This window comes from Cyprinus carpio, chromosome B20, assembly GCF_018340385.1.
Source record: "Cyprinus carpio isolate SPL01 chromosome B20, ASM1834038v1, whole genome shotgun sequence".
In the NCBI taxonomy this organism is placed as follows: domain Eukaryota; kingdom Metazoa; phylum Chordata; class Actinopteri; order Cypriniformes; family Cyprinidae; genus Cyprinus; species Cyprinus carpio.
Window position 1 is genome coordinate 300,642 of NC_056616.1, and position 23,391 is coordinate 324,032.

Sequence of the window (23,391 nt, forward strand, 5' to 3'; positions counted from 1 at the left end):
TCAGTTAGCTTAACGCAGTACACGTAGCAAGGTTTTTAAAATTTTATAAAAAAAAGAAAGTATAAAACAAAAGATTAGAAAAGTAGTGTTAAAGAAAACAAGCCGATAAGTCAAAAGGGACAAGTTTTTTTTAAAAATAGAATTAGAATAGAGAGTGTTAGAGGGTTTGAATGTCAAATAAAGAGGAAAAAATGTGTTTTAAGCCGATTCTGAAGATGGCTAAGGCCTCAGCTGCTCGGATTGAGTTGGGCAGGTCATTCCACCAGGAGGGGAAAATTTAATTTGAAAGTCAGTAAAAGTGACTTTGTGCTTCTTTGGGATGAAAAAATCAAGCGACGTTCACTTACAGAACGCAAGCTTCTAGAGGGCGAATAAGCCTGAAGTAATGAATTTAGGTAAAAGGGTCAGAGCCAGTGGTGGTTTTGGAGGCAAACATCCCAATGCCTTGAATTTTATGCGAGCAGCTATTTGGTAGCCAGTGCAAATTGATAAACAGAGGTGTGACGTGCATTCTTTTCAGCTCATTAAAATTAATCTTGCTGCCGGTTCTGGATTATGTAAAGGTTTGATAGAACTGGCTGGAAGACCTGCCAAGGGGAGCGCTGCAAAGTCCCCGCCTGGACAGAACAAGAGCTTGAACAAGGAGTGGTGCAGCATGTTCCGAAAGAAAGGCCGATCTTCTTAATGTTGATAAAGCAAAACTGCAGGACTGGACAGTTTTAGCAACGTGGTCTGAGGAGTCAGCTATTAATCAAACTCCAAGGTTTCTGGCTATTTTGAAAGGAGTTAGGTTGATTGCCATCTGGAGGGTGAAATTGTGTAAAGGAGGGTTTTTAGAAAAAACAAGCAGTTCTGTCTTGGAAAGGGGTTGATTTTTGAAGGGGGTCCTTCCCCCCGCAAAAAAGTTTTTTAGAAAAGGGAAGCAGCAGTAGGGGGATCTCAGGATGGAGAGGGTAGAGTTGGGTATCAGCATAGCAATGGATGAAAAGCCATTTTCTGAATACAAAACCAAATGTGCCATGTAGACAGAGAAGGAATGGCCAAAAAACTGACCCCTGGGGCACCCCAGTATTAGATGTTGGACTTGGACACCTCACCCTCCAAAGCCCTTTAAGGCCCTATTGATAGAAGAAAAAACCACTGGGGGGGCCCGGGCCCCTTTTGCCGTAGGGGAAGGGGGATTGGTGGTTAACCGGTAAAAAAGCGAGGACAAAATGAAGATTTGGAATTGCTTTGTCAGTTTGGGCTTAACAAAAAGGGGACCAATGCAGTCTGGGTTTTGATGTCCCTTCTGAAATGGGACAGGAAATGTCGGGAGGTTGTCTGTGGGAAAAAGGGCAGAGACAGATTAAAGTGTTTTTGCCCTGAAGGGGAAAAAGGGGAAAGGTTTTGTAGTAGGGGGGTTTTAGAGCCTGTCAAATGCGAGGGAAAAACCCCGGGGAAAAGGATCGTTATTGTTGAGGGAGTGCGGGGTTTAAAAACGGCAGGAGAAAAGGGTTTAAAGGAATGAGATGGAATGGACCCCAAAGCGGAAAAGTAGGTTTTAGAAAGGATGAGTTTGGAGACTTCTGCCTCAAAGTGAAGGAGGATGTGAATGAGGTTTTTGGGTAAAAGGGTGCTTGATGGTTTGGTGTGGAAAATTGTGACTGATTTTTTAAAATTTTTAAAAAGGGGACGTTGGAAAAGTGTCAGCTTAGAGTTGCGAGGAGTGGGAGGGGGGGAAAAAGGGGGGAAAATTTTTAAAAGAGCATCAAGAGTTAACAAATTTTTAAATTTTTTTATGTGAGTCTTTTTGCATTGGAGACATTGCAGAAAGGAGGGGGAGTGACGATACACTTAAGGCATAGGATTTTGGGATTTTCCCATACCCTTTCAGCAGCTCTAAGTTTAAAAACAATTTTCGGTTAAACATCGATAACAAGGGGCTGAAGGGGGGGGTACGGGCGGCCGGGGAAAACAAGGGGGAAAAAGTGTCTAAACAAATGTAAGAGTGGAGCAAATTTTCAGTAGCACTGTTTTATCAAAATGCTAACGTTCGGGGAGGGAAACGAAATGAAACCTTGGAAAGGGGGGGGTGGGGGGAGCGTGGTTGTTGAAAGATGAATGTGGGGGGTAAGTGATGTGTCAGGCCCCTGTTGAGGTTTAAAAGTGAGGGGGAAGTGATCTGAGGGGTCAGTGGAGTAACCATAATGATCTTTGGGCGTGTCTGTGTAAAAAGGTCCATTTTTTGCCTGATTTTTCAGTACCGTAGTTAAAATCATTGAGACAAAAGAGGGGAAGGGTGTGGAAATCTGCAGCCTGAGGTTTCTAGGTTTATCATTTTATCATTAGACTGAACACTTTCACTAGGTATCCTTTTTTCTTTTTTTTTTTTTTTTTCTTTCTTTTCCTTTTTTTCTTTTTTTTCTTTCTTTTTCCCCTTTTTATTTTCTCAAAGATTTTCTGATTTAAATAGAAAATTTAAAAACTCTTTTTTTCACCGTGATGCCCACATTGCGGGCCTTGTCTTATTAAAAAAATTTAATAGAATTTATTTTTTTTCATAAAAAAGCTTTTCTACACAACTAGATTTAGGCCGCTTTGGGAAATAAAGAAATAAATAAACTCAGATTTTTCTAGATGTGGTTTTTTTTAGGGGGTTGATGGACGTGTGTGTGGGTGTTGTGGGGTGGGTGTTGTGTGTGGGGTGTGTGTTTTGTAGGGAGAGGGTCGCCATAACCCCGTACAATGAAGCTTTGACTTCCCATGTGAAACTGCAGCTTGAAGGACAGTAATGGATGTTAGAGGCTGACGAGTAAAGCACATTAGTGTTTGAGTGACGCTTGTCATCCAATGCATGCTAAAACATTTCAAAAACTGGTGCATGTCATGCCACAGAAAATAATGGAAGTCTGTGTGTAAGATAAAGTTTATGTCTGTGTTGTCTGTGTGTAGCATCTTTCTCTCTGTGCTTCTGTGATAAGAATAAACAGACACAGTATCCTGTGAGGACTGTGCCTGAAATACAGTAGCACAGTATGAATCATTTTACAGTAAATCACAGTAGGGCTATACATCACTATATAGCTATTTCATGTTGGAAATAATAACGCTCGTTTTGTATGATCTGTTAAACGCAATTGCTTTATCAAATAAAATTTTCTTGTTTAGTTGATTGATGACACTGGTGCACTCTTGTCATTTGACTCAATTCTGGCCTGTGTTTGTTGGTTTTTTAATGTAAATTTGTACTCTAACATGATTTATAAGGAGCTGTTTGTTTCTAACACACATTATACATTTAATATTTCCAAGGCAGTGTCATTTACTCAGACTGGCTGCTTCACAATAAATGAATAGGGCTGTAGTACTCGAGTCCGGACTTGAGACATTTTTCTATCGTCCCGGACTTGTCTCGGACTCGTTGGTGTTTGCACTCATGTTGCTGTTGTTCCTTGACCGAGTCCAGCAATATGCGTTTTTTCTCCTTCAGACAAACCCATTTGCCTGTCCACCTAAAACCATGTGGAAAACGCTAGTGTACCCGTTTTCTCCTTTTTTCCAAAACACTCTGTAGCCTCGCATTCTATGCTTGCAGCTCCAGTGGCGTCTGCCACTGCTAACAAACCATGACCTTCCTCTCCATGAAGACTCAGCAGTTTCAGCAAAGGGATAAATGGATTTCCAGCACTCAAAATCCTTGGCAGTAGCTCTGCTAAAATAAATTCATTAAAAAAATGGCTATCCTTCTACAGCTAAGAGCAGCTTTTCCATCTATCTTGGCTTAGCTTTCCATTTTGTTACAGGAAAGTATGAAGCTGATTCTGCCGATTTTCTTGTCACATGTACCAGCGTTGGCACTTGCTGCATTCGGAAAAGTTTTGATAAAAGTTTCTAATTTAATTTTCACCTGTTAGATCGCGGTTTTATTAACGCCTACACCTACATAGCCTTAAAACTTACCCTCACATAATAATGAAATACTAATTAATGTTGTACAGTGTGACAATTAGCTGTATTTATGTGCACATGCCCAATAGCGCTAAACATATCCCTTCTAGCTTTACAACCGCATTTTATTCGTCATATCCCAAACTTTCGTGCATGGCGTCGCGCTTTGCCAACACAGTCAGTCCATTTTCCAATTTTTGACCACAGGCATAATTTCAGCAAACAGCACCACTTATAAAGTAAATTAGATGTAAATGACAATGGTACATAAAAATTATTTTGTATCTTACAGCTCCAGGCTCGGCCCCCGAGGGCTAGTGGTCCTGCAGAGTTTAGCACCCACCCTAATTAAACACACTTCGAGCCGGCTAAATCAAGCTCTTACTACCACCCGCTTCAAAACATCCAGATGGTGTTAAGGCCAGTTTGGAGTCTAAGCTTTCTTAGGAACACGGGCCCTCCAGGATCCCTGGTTTGGAGACCCCATTCCTACAGAGTTGTTGCTTTGCCTATGATTTTTTATCATTACACCATAATAATGTAAAATAATTTTTCTTAGAATAAGAGATATGCTGTTCCTCGCTACCCCTTACATTATCGAGTAGTTCCATTATGTGTCCTTCAAGAAGTGATTTTTTTTTTTTTCTCTCATTTGGACTCGGTCTTGACTCGTCTCGACTATCCTGTCTTGGACTCGACAAAAGCTGGACTTGACGACAGCGCTAATAAATATGACCCTTTCTGTGTGTATATCGCATGGGTGGCTCTCGCTCCATTGGGCATGATCTTCTTCTCTGCTTCGCCGATCGTCAGGTGTTCACCGATCTGCTCGGCTGCCGGATTAACAGCATTTGGAGGGGCAGCATTGGCTTTGGGGGACTTCTGGCAGTTCGCTTTGTCACTAGTGCATTATATTCACCTCAAGTTTAAAAGTTTTTTTTTTTTTTTTTTAATTTATCTAAGCAGTTAAATTTCGCTTTTATTACATGTAATTTGAATTGGATGGAACTCTTTCATTACTGAGTGTGGCTTACTAGTGCTTATCCATGGACTAGAAACAGGATGGATTGATTGCTTTCCAGCTGCATAACTCATCTGTTTTTATACCTATCCTACAATAAATGTTTTTATCGATGCATGATGTGAATGATTGGGTGCATCAGGCTCGAAATGTCTTCTCATCCTACCAAGTCCTTATAATCTGCGAGTTCAATTAAATCTCAATTAAACTGAAACATACAACATTGTACTCTTTGGTCTGACACTTGGGTCCCAACTATGCTTCTGTACTTGGCCCTTCTCTTCTCTTCTCTTCTCTTCGCTTCTCTTCGCTTCTCTTCGCTTCTCTCTTCTCCCGCACACATGAGCTATCCTGCTATATTAGTCTGTGTCAAGGGCGACGGCGTAAAGACATACGTTTCTGAGGCCTTCGGACAATTAAAGTCAGTAAAGATATTAAAAAAGTAAGCTGATTACTTAACACACTTTGTTTGTATCATATTATCCCCTAACAGTGCATATGCCTGTATGATAACAATCAGCAACATATTTATTACGTAAAATACTCTGCACTAAATACATGTTACAATATGCTGCTGAACTGGAGAGCAATAACAAGCTACCATACAGAGTTTAGCCGAACACAAAACAATGATTTCATTTTTATGCCACTAGCATGTACAGAACTAACTGAAAAAAAAAAAAAATCTATTTTTCCATCTGGCATTGGTCAGAGAAACAGATGAATGGTTTGAAAGCATCACAGAGTTTTACACTGGATTCACTCCTTAGGAGAATCAACCTAGTAATTACTTATCCTACAGTGAACATTAAACTAGTAAGGCACAAACTATTCACTGGGGAAATTTCACTGGTTTGCTTTGAATTACATTAATAGTAGCATTACTGCTAGCATTACAGTAATAGTAGCATTGAGGGGTTTAAAATGTGCCTTGAAGCTAATGCGGTCTGATCGTCATTCTCTGCTGCAGGTCTCTCGGGCCGTTGTACTTCACCTACGGCATCGTCTTAGCCTGTGGCTGCAGCACTTGCGTATCAGCCAAGTCTGAAGTGATCCTGGGTCACTATTTCAAAGCGGAGAGCTTGGCCTGGTGAACGGCATCGTGACGGCGGGCAGCGGCGTGTTCACCATCAACGGCTCCCGGTACATGCTGACCGGCCTGCTGAAGGGAAGCGTGGGACTCGCCTACACACACTGCGTGTGCTGAGCATCTTCATGTTCATCCTCGCTGCTGGCGGGATTATCACCTACAGACCCCTGCTGCCCCAAACCGTCAGCGAGCAGCCATAGGTCGGGCGGCCCGGCTGTCCCTCGCTCAAGGGGAGTGTTAAAACGTGCCACATCTGGATGGTCTCTGTGGGATACCGCATATGGGCCGCTTGGATCCCTGCAGCCCTGGGGGTGGGGGGGGGGGGGGGAGGGGAGGGGGGGGGGGGGGGGGGGGGGGGGGGGGGGGGGGGGGGGGGGGGGGGGGGGGGGTGGGGGGTGTTGTGGGGGGGGGGGGGGGTGGGGGGGGGGGGGGGTGTATGTATACTTCGTGCCTTACGTTCATCTGGTGAGTGTTGCTGAGTTTCCTCTGTTCTGATTTGGACTTAACAACGTCCTCAGGAATGTCCTTCACATAAAATATTACAGATAGTTTCACTCAAGCGTGAGCACTCACCGCCATCTCTCATGCTGTTTCCAAACCTGTATGCCTTCAAGGGAATAATTAGTAATGTAAATTAGCTGATAATGTGTGTACTTTCCACCCTCAGGCCATCCATGATGCTTAGATGATTTTGTATCTTCATCAGGTTTTGTAAAGAAATGTAGCATTGTATCAGTGTCTCAGCAATGGATGCTCTGCAGTGAATGGGTGCCGTCAGAATGAGAGTCCAAACAGCTGATAAAAACATCACAATAATCCACAAGTAATCCACATCACTTCCAGTTTCATAGTTATTGTCTGTCAGAAGACAAAAGCTGAAACAAATCCCATTATTAAGATGTTTTTTAACTTCAAACTGTAGCTTCCAGCTAAATATTAGTCAATCTATAAAAGCACTTCCATCTGTGAAACTATATCTTTAGGGTAGATACACTAACAAACCACAACTTTTTGCTCTGATTTACAGTCTGGACGAGCTTATGATAGTTAGAAAGTCAAAGTCAGTTTGTTTTATTGACATCTTCACAAAAGGGATTCGTCGAGTCGCAAAGATCATACTGTTTGTTGAGGTTTACTTTTTTCGAGATTTAAGCCTTTATTTTCTTCTGCAGAGCACAGAAGAGATATTATGAGTAAATACTTAGATTGCACTGACAGGGACTGGAGCGCCAAGCGTCTTCAAAGCTCATCATAGCAGCAGTTCACATGAATGTAATTTTCAGTTGCATGGTGGATTTGTGTGAGAACAGACAAACATCTACGTGTTTTGTCTAATGCAGGTTGAGATTGATTGGAATGATCCCAACCTAGCTAAGATGCCCCGAGAGCCACATCAGAGTATCAGTGTGGTTCTTCATCTGTACTCGACTCCCGCATGGGGGATGTTATGCTGTGAGGTTTCCAAATAAAAGTCAATTTGATGCTGCGGACACTGGGCGTAGCTCAGACCGTGCTCACAGCAAACTTGGCTCTGTTATTGTAGTATCTCCAGACATGTTTTGCTTCAGGTTAAGTTTGTCCCGCCAGAGGGTGGGACGGATGGGCAGCACTGAAAGAGAAAGATGTTGTTTATCTTGTGGAGCGTGGCTCTCTTGTCCGGAATCCTCTGGCTGTTTTTCCTGTCCGCTCTTTCCTGGTCAAGGAGGTTAGCGGTGGACAAACACACATCCCCAGTATGGCTTTGTCCATCTGGCCAGAAGGTCTGAAGAGCTCACTTAGACACTGTTCAATCAAAACATAAGCAAGTTCCACAGGGTTAGGGGACACCCTGGCCTCGCAGGGTTGCGATGTTTGTTTTGAAGTCCTCACAGCTATCTCCACTCACTTCAGATCAACAGCAGGTTTAACAAACAGAAAGTGTTTTCTTACACGTATTTTATGTTGACATAGTCTCTAGTGCCGTGGCTGTTAGCATGCAAGCGCCTGATAGCTCAGTCTGAGGTGCTTGTGTGTGGTTGACTAAAGCTCAAAATCTGACACGCGTCTTTTTCTGATCATTTTTTATAGGATAGCAGAAAAACAAAAACAGTGGCTGGAATCTTTCAACCACAAGTTCTTTTGGTGGCTTCTGTTCCCTTATGTAAAAAAGAGCACACTTAAGCTAACTTCAAACAAAAAGAGCACATTATGGAAATAATATATTTTAAAAGGATCACTGAATGGATGTTTTTCAAGACACCCTAATTTGGGTGTCTGACTTTTGGTTTTTCATCTTAGTACTGAGACCTACACCTTGACTTATTGGACGACTTCTACTCAGGACTTCGTATCTATATTAATTATCGTCTCAAATATACCGGCAACGTTCAATATATTTCACATAAATTCTTATTAGAGTAGATTGCAATCTATAGGACTTGTTGAATCCTTTATTCCTCCCAATCTCGCAAGTCATAACGCCGATCAAAACTGGCTTAGGTTTACAGACTGGTGTCCCACAGGGATCGGTTTTCTGGTGCCCTTTGGTTTGTTTTTAATTTAACCTACTCCTGCTTGGAAACATTTTCAGAAAATTTGGCATTAAACATTCGTAGGCAGACCACCAGAGACAAGCTCCTCTGTCAATAATCATTTGCAGTAGTTTTCACCTCATCCCTGCAGCTCACCACATTTCATCACTTCTATTTTCTAAAGCCATTTGGTTGAGACGTGGTTATATATTCTTGTTATAGGTGATTTGGTTTGGAACGGGTTAATGTGTTCTTTTGTTGGTGAATAGCGTGCAGTGAGAGAGTTTAAGGTGTAGCTGACTGGTCTCTGAAGGCAACCTCTGGTCCCCTCGTGATCTGTTCACACACAGAGGAGATTCTGACAGCATCATGATGTTGTCGTTGCTGAAGCTGCTGAGGTCAGAAGTCATTTGCGCGATGAAGCATCAAGAAATGCAAGCACTTTTAGCAAATCAGAGTCCATTCTTTATTGGTTTTATGATCTTGATCCAGCAGTTAAAGGCCTAGTAGTTCACCTGCAGTCACTCATGACCCATCATCATCAGCACAATTCACAAAAAAAACACTGCAAATCTGTCCCTCCAGTGAGACAGACTCTCATAACTGAGCTTTAGTAGCCATTGAAGGTTTTTTGATCCATAACAAATTGCTTAAAAAAAACAACAACAGCCACAAGGAGTTCATAAGTATAAGCAGCTCGCAAAACTTGCTCAAAACTCTGTCACGCCTCCACTTTTTCAGCATATGGCTAATATAATCATCATCACAACACTTACTGCCCGAAGTAAAGATATAGAGTCAATTTTAATGGACTCTTGTAAACGCAGTCAGTCTATTCCTAATGAAAGCATCCCAAATTGCTTGTGAAAACTGAATGAAAATGTATTAAAATGTAACAATATGGTTTACACACTAATGGCAGCACAATCTGTATATTTTAAATGCTCAAGACGAAACACCACAGTATTTAAGGACATTAGACATTTATAATTAATGTGGTGGGTGAAGCCATTGAAATGGGTTGGAAAAAAAAAACATTTTCCTACATTTAATGGTTATAAAGTGTTCATTAAAAGTCATAAGTATAGACTAAATGTGTGTAAGTAATTACACACAAACAATTATAATATTTCCTAACAACAAGTGGCTCATGACCGACTCATGAAACTTCACACACAAAGAAAAATCAGTTGTGGATCGTCCTGGTTAACAACAACAAGGTAAAGTTCCATTACTTTTTCCAAAGCACTGTGAATGTTTGATTGGAGGTGTTCAATAAAGACATGAAAGATTATAATTGTGTGTGTCATTAGCTTAAGCACATTGTGTTTGTCTATACTTGTGACTTTGATGACAAATTCATATGACATTTTATTACCAATTAATGTAAAAAACCAACCAATTCCACTGGGTTTACAGACTCTCTTTTAAACCGTCGTCTGATGTTAGCCAGGTTGACATTGCTGATGATGTTCAGACCTGCCAGGCATTATGTTTCTTCTTCATTTTTTTACACAGTGAAACTCTGTGTGTGTGTGTGTGTGTGTGGTGTGGGCAGAGGAGGTTTTGGGAGGAGGAACCTGAATGCCCAGATCCCGTCTACATCTGCTCCTGTGTTTTTTATGGTTCATGTCCTCTTCTGTACTAATTGCATCGACCTCCGGTTCTGATCTGCTCACGTGTTTCTCTCTGAAGGAGTGTGTGTATGTATGTGTGTGTGTGTGTGTGTGCGCGCGCGCGTGTGTGTGTGTGTGTGTGTGTGTGTGCGCGCACTGGCAGGCAGTAAGTATAAATAATGAGCATTCATGACAAATGGCTGGGTGATGTGTCGCTCTTACACACACCACACACACAACACACACACACACACACACACCACACACACACACACACACACACACACGTAAGTGCTGTGCAGGAAGCGGGTTCCAGGTGGTCTGCTTGGAGTGCTGTAAACAGAACAGTCCCTAAAACAGGCCCCTTTTCCTGCCTGTTCACTCCGGGTGAGTTCCTGTGTGTCCTACACACACACACACACACACACACACACACACACACACACACACACACACACACACACTCTCTCTCTCTCACACAACACACACACGCACTCACACTCTCACACACAGACACACACACACACACACACACACACCAGCAGCGATTGCTTGAGAAACATGGGAGTCTTCTTTCTAAATGCACCAATGGTGTTTTTTTTATAAACAATATCTGTATGATTCTTCAGGCAGAACATGCTTCTGACGACCTGAGAGTTTCTTCCGCTCCATCTGATAAACACGATCACGGCTATGAATGTTTTATATTACCACAAGTACTTACAGAGTTTCCTTTGGCTGTTAAACACAAAAGAAGATATTTTGAAGAACAGTTGTTTGCGCCCCATTGACTTCCTAGTATTTTATCTCCATAATATGGAAGTCAGTGGGGGGACCAACAGCTATCTGGTTACTCACATTCTTCAAAATATTGTCTCATATCTAAATATCTAAAACCAGTCTGCATCTGTAAAGACCATGTGCTCTGTGTCACGTCAGACACAAGCAAAACTCTTTCTGGAAACTGTAACCATAAATGATTTACCATGATACTAATGACAGTACTGACGACAGTGGTTATTCTTTATGACAGTAAATATAAAGTGTAGGCAATTACCACAATGACATTAAAAAATTCATTAAAAAAAAAAACAGAATATTTTTCTGTTGTTAGAGAAACCATTTCTTTTCAGATTTTAGGGTATAGGTCTGAGTATATTGTGTGTCTGTGTGTGTGACTGAGTGTGTGAGAGAGAGAGAGTGTGTGTGTGTGAGAGAGAGTTCAGTCTCTCTTTGAGATCAGTGATGTCTCGTGGTCCGTCTGCGCTTACACATACAGACATCTGAGGAAAAAAGTCAGTACGAAACTTAATGGCCGCATGAATGATGTTTAATTCAGTGATGTTTTTAATGCAGGAGTTTTGAGGCTGTCCTCCCCACTGATCATTGTGTGTCTCTCAGATGACGCATGTGGAGTAGCGCTTCGGTGTGAATGCTAATAAAGAGATTCTGCTCACCTGTATTGGCATCACGTCTGGAGTGGTCCTTTCTGCTCTTCGGAGAGGATTGGCCGACTACGTTCCCTGGAGTCAACAAAGTCTTCCTGCAGGTGACACACTGATCTGAGAGCCGTCTGGACCTGTCTCGACCTCTCACACACATACACACTCACTCTCTGTGTGTGTCTCTGCAGGTGTCCTCGTTCCTGGTGATCGGCTATGTCCATGATGATTCCTCTGTTGTCATGTGTTCGGTGGACTCATTGCCGTGTGTCTGCTCATGGGTCTGTTCGACGGCTGCTTCATCTGCATCATGGCTCCCATCGCGTTCGAGCTGGTGGGCTCCCAGAACGTGTCGCAGGCCATCGGCTTCCTCCTGGGCATGATGTCTGTCCCCATGACCGTCGGGCCTCCCATCGCAGGTAATGCCACCCGCCCTCTGGCCGGAGCCGGTACTGTGTCACTGAGCCCTCAGACATTCACACGCATAGCATTCAAAAGAGGCCAGCCGCACAATAACATTACAAATGATCAACACATCCTCGTGAGATTCTTAAAAAACTCATACACACTTCCTGATCCATTGCCATGTGGATTCTGTGTAAATCTGAATGACTGAGAAACTCACAGACACATTCTTCACTGTAAAAGCTATGGTAATAATGTTAATTGGTTAACTTACTAAAATATACATTTATGAAACATTTCACAGTAAATTTACAGTCAAAAACTGTTAAATATGCAGTTTGTGGAAGTGAAACCGAACAAGTCATCCTCAAATTTACAAATTCCTAGAATCCTCATTACGTTTTTCAAATGAATTTGCTTTTTTTCCTTAGTTTTTGTCATCAGTTTTGTACATTAGGTTTTTATGTTACATTTCATGTTGTTAAATACATTATTATTGCATTATTTTAGTTTAGTTCTTCATATGTTTTACCGTGATGGTGTTTATAGTTTGTTTGAAGTATATTTGTGACGAGCTTTGATTCGTCACGTGTCATTCTCTTATCAAACTGTTTTAAGGTGGTTTTCAGTATATTGTAAAAGTAAAAAATATATATATATTTTAGTACTTCAGGAGGTTGGTATATTGCCATATCAACATTTATGTTGGTTTATAAAAATTAGAATTTTGAATTTTGTTCTTTTTATTGTAAATTTAATTTCTTAAAGTTAGTACTTGGGCACTAATAAAGTTAGGTAAAGTTGAACTACACTTCAGTGTGAAACAGGCACACAACTCAATTATTCAAAAGGCCAATGTGTTAATTTTGTTGATTTAAAGTGTCTTTACAGCCAAATTAATGCTGCTCTGTGCCTGGTCAAAATTCAGTGTAAAGACATAACGCAGCATAATAGCCAAACTAAATAATACCATCTCAGAACCTAGTCTTAAAGGGATACACCCACCCCAAAATGAAAATTTAGTCATTATTCACTTACTCCCATGTCGTTCCAAACCTGAAAAAAGCTCCATTCATCTTCAGAACACAATTTAAGATATTTTGGATGAAAACCGGGAGGCCTGGGACTGTCCCATAGACTGCCAAGTAAATAACAGTGTCAAGGTCCATAAAAGGGTCTGAAAGTCATGGTCAGAATCATCCATCTGCCATCAGACATGCAATCTGGGTTACATGAAGAGACTGGGACACTTTCTGTAAGCGAAGAAAACAAAAAATAACAACTTTATTCAATAATTCCTTATCACCATATCTGCGCCACAAGGACAGGCTTCATATAACCCAGATTGCACGTCTGATGGCAGATGGAGTAAGTGATTAATGACAAAACATTTTTCATTTTGGGGTGGAGTATCCCTTTAAGGTATACAGTTGTAATTGCTGTGTACATGCATTTATGCCAATTCTGAACATTTTCAAATGTAAAAGACACCTGAAATGTGTGAATTCATTCAGCATCATTTGTTAATTTACAACATCTTAACTCATTTACAATAACTTAATTTACAACAAATTAAAATAAATCAATCGAATCCCCTCTGGAGTCGATTAACGCGTATACGCGTTTTGGGGTATTTTCTCCTGATAACCCCGAAAAAGAACTTAAATTACACTTTCAATTTTGATCGTACAGATAAGTGCAATACATCAATCGAATCTGTAAAGGGTCTACTTTTTTTTGTATACAGACATAATAACAACAAAACTTTGTGCACTTATAAAATAAAGATAACAAACAGGAGTGCTGTCTGCAGCCTTTGTCTGCGCTGATCTTCAGATACAAATGCGTCATTTAAAATGAACTGTAACTCAGTGAATACTCAACGAAGAGAAATGAGAGAGATATCTATAGAAAGCCTGACATGTCTACTTTTAAACTAAACAAGTGCTGCTGAAAACAAAATATTCTGTGATAAAGTAATCCATATGAAAACAACCGCGATGTCCGTTTTTCACGTCTCCCTTCATTATCTTCTAATGCGACCACGCCCCCGCGCGCCCGAGCGCGCCTTTTGAGATTCAAATGTTTCACTGAAGCGCGCGGCTTTGAATACGCCCACACAACAGAAGACAACGCAGCGAGACTGTTCTTCAAGTTTTTATTATTTTACTGTTTGCTTCGCGATGAGAGGAATAAGACCATAAATCACCCCAAAAAGATGTCATGTGGCTGAGGATTTGAGATTTGGATTTCCTCAGAAAAAAAGAATGAAAGCGCTTTATTCAGCAGAGTTCATAAACATGAGTAAGTCTCTTTTTATTTATTTATATACTTGTACTAGTTTTCACATAACGTGTAAACATTTTTACTAGTTAGACTTTTTCCAAAGACTTTTTCCAAACTATAATTCCTGACTAAATGTATAATCAAGTGAAATATTATGAAGTTTCAATAACAATATACACTACTATACCATTCAAAAGCTTGATGTAAATAATATAAACAAAAAAATAAACTTAAAAAAATGTAACAATCACATCCATTGCTGTTCTTTCAATTTATCCCCCCTAAAAAACCTAAAAAAAAATATTCTCAGCTCTTTTCAACATTAATAATAATAATAATAATAATAATAATAATAATAATAATGATAATACTAACAATAAATGTTTTTTTGTAGAAAATAAGATTGTTAAAAGGATTTCTGAAGGATTGTGTGACTGGAGTAATGATGCAAAAAATTCAGTTTGAAAGTCAGCTTTGATTTTTCCTAATAAACTGTTTAACTGCACTCACAAGTGAATATTAAATTATGTTGTGGGATAATTAAATATATTCTAAATAAACTACAAACATAAAATTATATAGATTTATTTTGTCCTCACATTCTTTCTTGTAACTCATCCCTCTCAGTGACACAGCTGACTGAATGGCTCATTATGCAGCTCACAGCTCACTTTGTCTTCTCAGGTGTGAATTCATGATAGTTGACGCCTACTCGCATATGACTTTTACCAACAAAAAGTGTCTTAGAAAAATTTAAATCAATATATTGTTTTCTGTAAGTGAGTAAACAAGATGATTTTCACATCATTTAGAAAAAAAAAATTCTAGGCTACAAGCTCCAGTTCTCAAAATTCCTGGGAACCAATTTTCTATATGTGTTTTATTGCCTTTTTTTCAAGTGATTTAACATTTTAGTTTTTCACTAACCACGCATAACATTTTTTTTCTCAAAAAAACACAATCATGTACATACATGCTGCTCACATATTATTATAGCCTAGTTTGTGCGATTACAGTGAGATTAGACTTTAGCCATTTAGATATTTATAAGAAACTGAAAAAAGCACAAATGTCAGGGCATGAAAAAACTTCTCCAGGCCCCAAAAAATACCCTTAGACTCCAGAGGGTTAAAAGGTCCTCTGTGTCTGCTCAACATTCAATGTAAAGATGCAATGACGCATAGAAGCTGGACTAAATTATGCCAGTTTAGAGCCACCTCAGCCCCTACCCAGCTGGCACACAATGCCATGAGACGGTGATATTTGGTTAAACTTTGGTTGTGACATCAGGTGACCAAAATTCAATGTCAATTCAACATCTACCCAGCTAACTGAATTTTGTTACAAGAACGTTCTCCAAATATTCAGTGTTGGTTCTGGGCTACATAAAAAATGTCCAGTTTCCCTTGACGTTTGAGGAACGTTTTTTAAAAGGTATGATGTTCCTCAAAATGTTCTTTCAACTTAATTTTGATTTAAAATTCAAACATTCTAGGAACGTTGATTCATAATGTTCCAAAAATATAAAAAATATCCAGTTTCCTTAATGTTAGTAGAATGTTATTTAAAGGTTAGTATGATGTTTCTGAAAAATTCTTTCAATCATTCAAACACCTGCTGTGAACAAGCAATGAAAGAAAGAGTAATAAGAACACAAAATAAAACTTTCTTCAGCCACAGCCTTAGATGAACTGAAGATAAAAGACATTAAATCTCTCAAGATCTGATTAAAACAACTCCACAAACAGCATTACCAGCTTCAGTTATTACTAAGCAGATTGACTTTATTTCTGTCAAATGTCTACCGAAGATCTTAAGATCTTAAGATCTTGAGAATTAACAGAGGTTTAGATGTTGATGTCTTATTGAAAATGTTTCGTTTGATGTCACCATCATGGAGATCAGTGTTTGCTTTAGTTGGGCTCTTGACCCTAGACTTTTGTTGAAGTGCTTCTTTTGCAGCAGTTGCAGGTGTTTTCAGAAAACATTTCTTGGTTGATAAAACAGCATACATGTCTGTTTTAATAACAGACAAATTACTGGCATGCATAGAGTGACTTAATTAACTCACCAATGTGAAGTAAAAGAACTTAACGCTGTTATTGCATTTTAAAATGCTGAATGTTGAAGTTTGAGAGTGTATAGACACTATCATTGTTAACTTTGTGTTATTAATACACTCACAGACATCAACATTTGACATATGAAACACAAACAATGGTGACATACCTTCATGTCAGCATACAAAACACACCCATGGCTCCCAGAATGCATTGCTGAATTTTTATTTGTTATTGTCACCATTGTTGAGGTTTGTATGATGAGTTACACTTCCAAATAGTTTTGGACATCTTACATAAACGCACTGAAATGTTAACAACAAAAATTCACATTTGAGTTTATTACTTCATTCTCATATAATATTTCAAAAACAAAAGTAGGCAAAACAGCATAAAAGGCAGATGTTCAATATGCTTATAATGCTAAATCTTTAATATGTCTGTTATCACAACAAACATGTTGATCTGCTGTATCAACACAGAAATGTTTTCTGAAAACACCTGCAATTTCTGCAAAAGAAACAACTCAACAAAAGTCTAGGGTCAAGAGCCCAACTAAAGCAAACACTGATCTCCATGATGGTGATCTCAAACGAAACATTTTCAATAAGACATCAACATCTAAACCTCTGTTAATTCTCAATAAGATCTTCGGTAGACGTTTGACAGAAAATAAAGTCAATCTGCTTAGTAATAACTGAAGCTGGTAATGCTGTTTGTGGAGTTGTTTAATCAGATCTTGAGAGATTTCATGTCATTTATCTTCAGTTCATCTAAGGCTGTGGCTGAAGAAAGTTGTAGTTTGTGTTCTTATTACTCTTTCTTTCAGTGCTTGTTCACAGCAGGTGTTTGAATGATTGAAAGATTGTTTCAGGAACATCATACAAACCTTTAAATAAACATTCTACTAACATTAAGGAAACGGTATATTTTTATGTTTTTGGAATGTTACAAATCAACGTTCCTAGAAATTTGAATTTTAAATCAAAATTAAGTTGAAAAAAAGAACATTTAAGGAACATCATACATTTTAAAAAACGTTCCTGGTAACGTCAAGAAAACTGGAAATATTTTTAAGTTCTCAGAACCAACACTGAATATTTGGAGAACGTTCTTATAACAAAATTTCTGTTCGCTGGGGTAATGTCAGTGTTACACTGATGTCCAGTACCGATGTCAGCTGATGATGATATTTGTTTTTGTTTTTTTTGTGTAACCAAAATCCAGTGTCAAGTCAATGTCAAATTGGCGTCAAATACTGACGTCAACCTGATTTTCATTTTCAACCAAAAAGCATCATCTGTCTGACGTCATGTCCAACGTCAAACCTGACATTATATTGACATCTACGCACAGCTGTAATTGCAGTGTAAATGCATTCATGCCACCTCTGAGGAGCATTAAAGTGTCTGTGTAAACACTCCCTAAATGCAGCTTCAGAAATATCTTGGTTAACTCATTTTGCATTTAAAACGGCACACAATAAAAAAAATGGCTTGCTGTGAGCAGATCTGTTTTTGACAGGGTAAAAAGAGTGTTTGTTTTACTAACCATTGAGAAATTTTAACCTATATTACAGACTTTTTCTTAAGACCCTAAAGAATCATATTAACTTGTGGAAAATGAGCATCCGATGACACCTTTAACTTGCAAAATTTCGGATGAGAATTTGGGACTCAGTGTGCAATGGCCTTAAATCTGGCGTAGCTGAGAAGGTCGTCTGTCTGGTTTTGTGTGCAGGGTTCCTCAGAGAGACCGTCTGGGCAGCTATGATGTGGCGTTTTTAACCTGGCAGGCATTCCTCCGATCATCGGTGGGCCATGCTGTGCCTGATCCCGGTGGGTGGAGGCACGGAGGAGGAGGAAGGAGGCGCAGCTGGTGGCCGAAGCCACCGAGAAGATGCTGGAGAGCAAGAACGGCGCGGAGGTCAAGGTGAAGCCCGAAGATACAGAGTCCGTCATCTGAGAGGCGTTTACAGCGGACAGGACAGATGTGTGTGTGTGTGTGTGTGTGTGTGTGGAGAGTCGATGTGATTTTTCTATCCCTGCAGGAACATGCAGACTGGGCAATAAAAACAGGGCTTCTCCAACTATGTGATTTATGAGCTATGCATCTTTCAGAAAGTTTCCTTGAATATTTTTGTAATCTCCGCTTCTAGGCTTCAAAAGGGAAGTGAAAGTTAGACAATCGTCGGTTAAGAGGGGGAAGATGTTTGCTGGTGCTTTGATGGCTGTAAGCCCTGAGAGAAGAATCAAGGGATTTTATTTTAACCCCACTTTTCCTTTACTCTTATAATCTAGGCTATGCAGTGTTTTATGTCAGACTATATGAAGTCGCTCCTATATTGTGTTGAAGGGAACGTCAGCCGTGCCATATGGAATTGTTTCCTCCTCAGCTTGGAAGATTCGAAAGATGTTTTTGCGAATGCACACTTCAGCCGTGAGTGTTTATTAGAGGAATCTTCACTGCATGACGACAGTGTTTTTATATGCAATTATCTAAGATTTTTATTTCACTGAGAAATAACAGTTGAGGAAACAGCTTTAATGCACAGAGCAGATACGCAAGCAGATGTTTTATGATGCCGTCCCAGTGTTCTCGGTAAAAGCTTTGCTTTGATTTTTTTTAAAGAGCATAGTGTTTTATGTTCGAGGAACACGCTGCTCTGAAACGTTTACAGGATGGTTTCCATGTGTTTTTGCCCAACCTGAGCAGATCTCAGTGTTTGACATTAACTGCGATTGTTGCGATCTTTGAAATACAATTTTTTAACGATGTTTTTTAAGAATCTGTGGTGTCCCTTTGGATAGATTGAGCTGCCATTGTGAGCTCAGCTTTAAATACGCGACGTTCAGATTACTTGCCACTGAGGCCTTGACTGAAAAAAGCACATATGCCAAGTCCCTTTGCTTTAATTCAGCGACTGAATATGAATTGTCCTCTGATTCCTAGTCACATGAAACAGTGTCTTGAGGTGATGTCAACGTCCTCCCGCTGTTCTCTCGCAGATAGTCCTCTCGTGAGATCTACCTCAGTGAACATGATTCTGTAAATATCAGCGGATCATAGCAGAGAAGGCAATCACTGTAAACTCACTGAAACTAGATGGCCACCAAGTTTCTCATACTTCATACCTATCCCATGTGGTGTTCCTTATGTTTTATATCTCTTATATCAACTAGCATTATTAGTGCCTTGAACGCACATGATTATTGACAGATGAATTTATTGATTTGTATGGAATCTTAACCAGTGGCACAACCAACAGCTGCCAAAGCAAGTATTCGACTGATTGTCAGTGCGATTCACAGGAAAGGGCAGCCTCAGCAGCAGTACGTGGCGAGAGGCATCTGTCTGTTAAATATCGTGGGTTATTTCTTTTGAATCATTTCCCATGTTTCTGAGAAGATTGTCTCTTGTTTTGTACTTTTTGTACATGGTCCTTTTATTGTATTTTTTTTTTCTTTAATTTATACGTTATTTCTTTCGACATCACGTGCCTACAATCATTGTTGTACACCAAACACAGAGAAGGTTTTGCTGCACACACACACACACACACACACACACACACACACACACACACACTACCCACACACACACACCACACCACGTTTACTTAGCTATCTAAATGGGGACATCCCATAGGCGTAATGGTTTTATACTGGACCACACTGTCTATCCTTCCACACAATCCTACAACTACCTGAAACCCTAGCCCTCACAAAAACAAAAAAAAGCTTTATTAATTTTTTTATAACCTACTTTTAACAAATGAGGGTGTCCCCCAAATGGAGGTTTATTTGAGATTTTGTTCAGGTTTAGCTTACTTTTGGGTACAGTATTTGTCCCCAAAAATATGGTTAAGTAGGCGCACCACGGCTCAGCATCCATCTGTGATAAACCCTGGGTTTGTTTTGGGTAGACGGTCAGCACACAAGCCGTGATTTACTAGGGTAATCATAACATGTCAACACAACTCCGCCACCCTCAGCTAAACACAAAATTAATGACTTGCGTTCTTGAAGAATTTCTGAATAACTTTTTGTCCATAGCCAGTTTGTGATTGTAAAATTAAAAAACGCAATTTTCTTAATAAAAAATTAACAACACGTTTAACCAACTTTATTTTATAGATTGTGCAACGACACCTTAACCGTGTTACATTGCCAGAAGTTTAGTTTCATGGTTATAATTAAGAGTAAGTACACAGTAATGTAATAAAAGGTATAAAAAGCGCTGATATAAATTGTAGTGCTTCTGAGAACAGACTAATAACTAAAAACAGAATCACTTAGCAATCGACACAGCGTTAGTTTCATATTCAGTGACCCTTGATCTCTTGACCGTGCAATGACTTATAGCTTCTGTTATTTTCCTGTTGTTGTTGTATGTACCACAACAGTTGGTTTATTAAATACAATTTTTGAACTGAACCATAAAGAAAAACATTATTGGTTGTATTAATGACATTTTGTGTTATTGGTTTTAATAATTATTCAGAGGAACCACTTTAATCTCCTCTTTCAGGAGACTGTTCTTCAGATTAATAAAATGTTGTGCACCAATGCTTATTTCCAAGACACCTTTTTTTTCCACTTTTAACCACCTACCTGAACGCCACTTGGACAGCTTAATAATAAATACACTTATAAGCACAAACACTTTTGTAACAAAAAAAAACCTGATTTTTAAGTGTAGTCAGATAAATACACAGAAGTGTTTTTATAATTGCATTGCTTAAATCAACGATCCACTTTACATACACTTTCAGGGATTTTTATATATACTATTACAAAGTTTCTATTTTGGATTTTCATGAAAAAACAAGTAGAGAATGTATTTACTTTCATGTAAAAACCCTGTAGGTTATTGTACATCATAGCTGCTATAAATGCACATCGATTGGATTCATTAAATCATATGTATAAAACAAGTGTTGTATTCTTCTTTAGCCTAAAGTACTTGCGAAGTGCTATAATTTATAAATGTGGGAAAAAGTGACTTACTAATGACAAAGTCATAGTGACCTTGATTTGTCCTATTTAAAGACGCCATAAACATGTAGTTAAGTATAACATATAAAGGGATTGTTTATTAATTACATTTGCCAGATTTATTATTTAATCTATAAAAACTATGTGGGCCAATACATTATGACTGCATTTTTTCATTATCCTATTAATCTTCTAGCTTTAAAAATAATTAACAACAGTGTATTTTCTATGTAGACCATGAGTTTATTTAAACTTGGTCTGTAGATGGTTTTCAAGTGGTACGACAATGTGACTAACTACATTTTTTATACAGAGAAAGTGTTAAAAGCACATTTTTTAGTCCCATGTGGTGTCTCCAAGAAATAGCAGAGTTGAGTACACTTAGATCTTCTTAAGATTATCTCTAGAAGTATACTAAAGAATAAGTTTTTGAGTATATGTAAGTACACAAAATAGAGCCCTTTAAGTACAATTCTAGAAAGTGCACTACGTCAGCGTGCTACTGATTAAAAGTGTATCTTTCTTCATTTCTTTTCACCTTCAGATAGTTATTACCACTCATGATGTAAGACTGACTGACGCGACACCTAAGATCCAAAAACATCACTCTGCCCAAAAAACACTTCAGTTGGACCCGTCCCCTCGCCCTCGTTGTCTATTAGTAGCCGTGTATAGCTATTTGCACGTGGCGGACAAGATGACTGATCAACGAATTTTTTTTTTGGCACCATGAAAGGCCAACACATCTGTGTTGCTCCAGCGTCAACTGCACGATGGCAAAACTTTCACAGAAATGTCAACTGCAAAGCTGGCGAAAACCACATGGATAAGATAACTTTACTGCAACCTGTTCTAGTTTAGACCATTCCATTGATTTTACTCAGAAACTAAGGTCACCAAATAACTCCACGGCAGCTCTCTGCCTAACAGACACTAAAGCTTTCATTCAGAGAGGAAAAGCAACAACAAACCTCAGAACTCATTTGGAAACAATGTCAATACAACAGGACCATTGTGCAAACAAGCTTTTGAAATCGTAAGAAAAGAACGCATTATTCACTGGAGAGGAGGTCTAATAACAAGTGAAAGACTTGCACGAAAAACGTTAAATTTTTTTTCTCACAAGCGGAAGTCGAAAAGAAGCGAAATTAGTCAGTTGATGAGACTCTTTCACAACACCGCAATTAGTTGTTAGGCAGAACTTGGTCTCATGGTTTATAAACTGAGAGTCACATTCAGACGGTGATTCTTCACAGCAGAAGCACAGAAAAACTGTCAGAAGGATATGGAGATAACAATGAGATTTAAACCCGTCACACTCACACACGAAGAGTCCGAATATTACCGTCGATTTATCCAGAACCAAACACAGTAATCTACAGATGACACCGCAGCGAACCCACAAAATGATTTGAATTCACACCTTTAAAAAAAAGTGCAAATGTTGCATGCAAATAGACCAAAATATCAATGCCAAGTATACAGTGATAAGAAAAATGAGGCACAACACATCACTTTACACATCAGAAGCGTGACGGACCGACAACCAGAGATGCCAGTTTGAGACTGTGTGCAGTGCTGTATTCATTTGCCTTCAATTCCTCACTGGGAGAAAAGACGACGAACACGGACTTCATGAGCCACAGCCTAGCTGATACCTCACGACTCTAAGAGCGTGACTGATCTGCCCCGTCGTGCCTCCCATCCAAGCAGCTGTACAAGACACACACACAACACACACACACACCCACACACACAACACCCATACACACACACATCATATCATATCTGCGCTGATAGTGCTGCTCCATCACTGTCCCGAATTGAGCAATACATGAAGTACAGGAACATAGCGCAGGTGATATCAGTGCTATTACCAGAAACACCTACCGATGGAGATATTCAGGAAGCTTATGAAAAGAGCCTATTTCCCTCTAAGCCATCCAGCCTGAGGGCATCATGGCTCACACTACTTTATGGAGAAAACATGGCTTGGATCACCAATATATCTCAGGCCTCTGCTTCCTTACAGAC

The 23,391-nt window shown here is 39.4% G+C and overlaps 1 pseudogene; it reads left to right on the forward strand.

Annotated features, from left to right (window-relative positions):
* The window catches only part of LOC109054075, a 61,862-nt pseudogene extending 42,940 nt beyond the window's left edge, over positions 1-18,922 (forward strand).
* Positions 18,923-23,391: the final 4,469 nt, after the last annotated feature.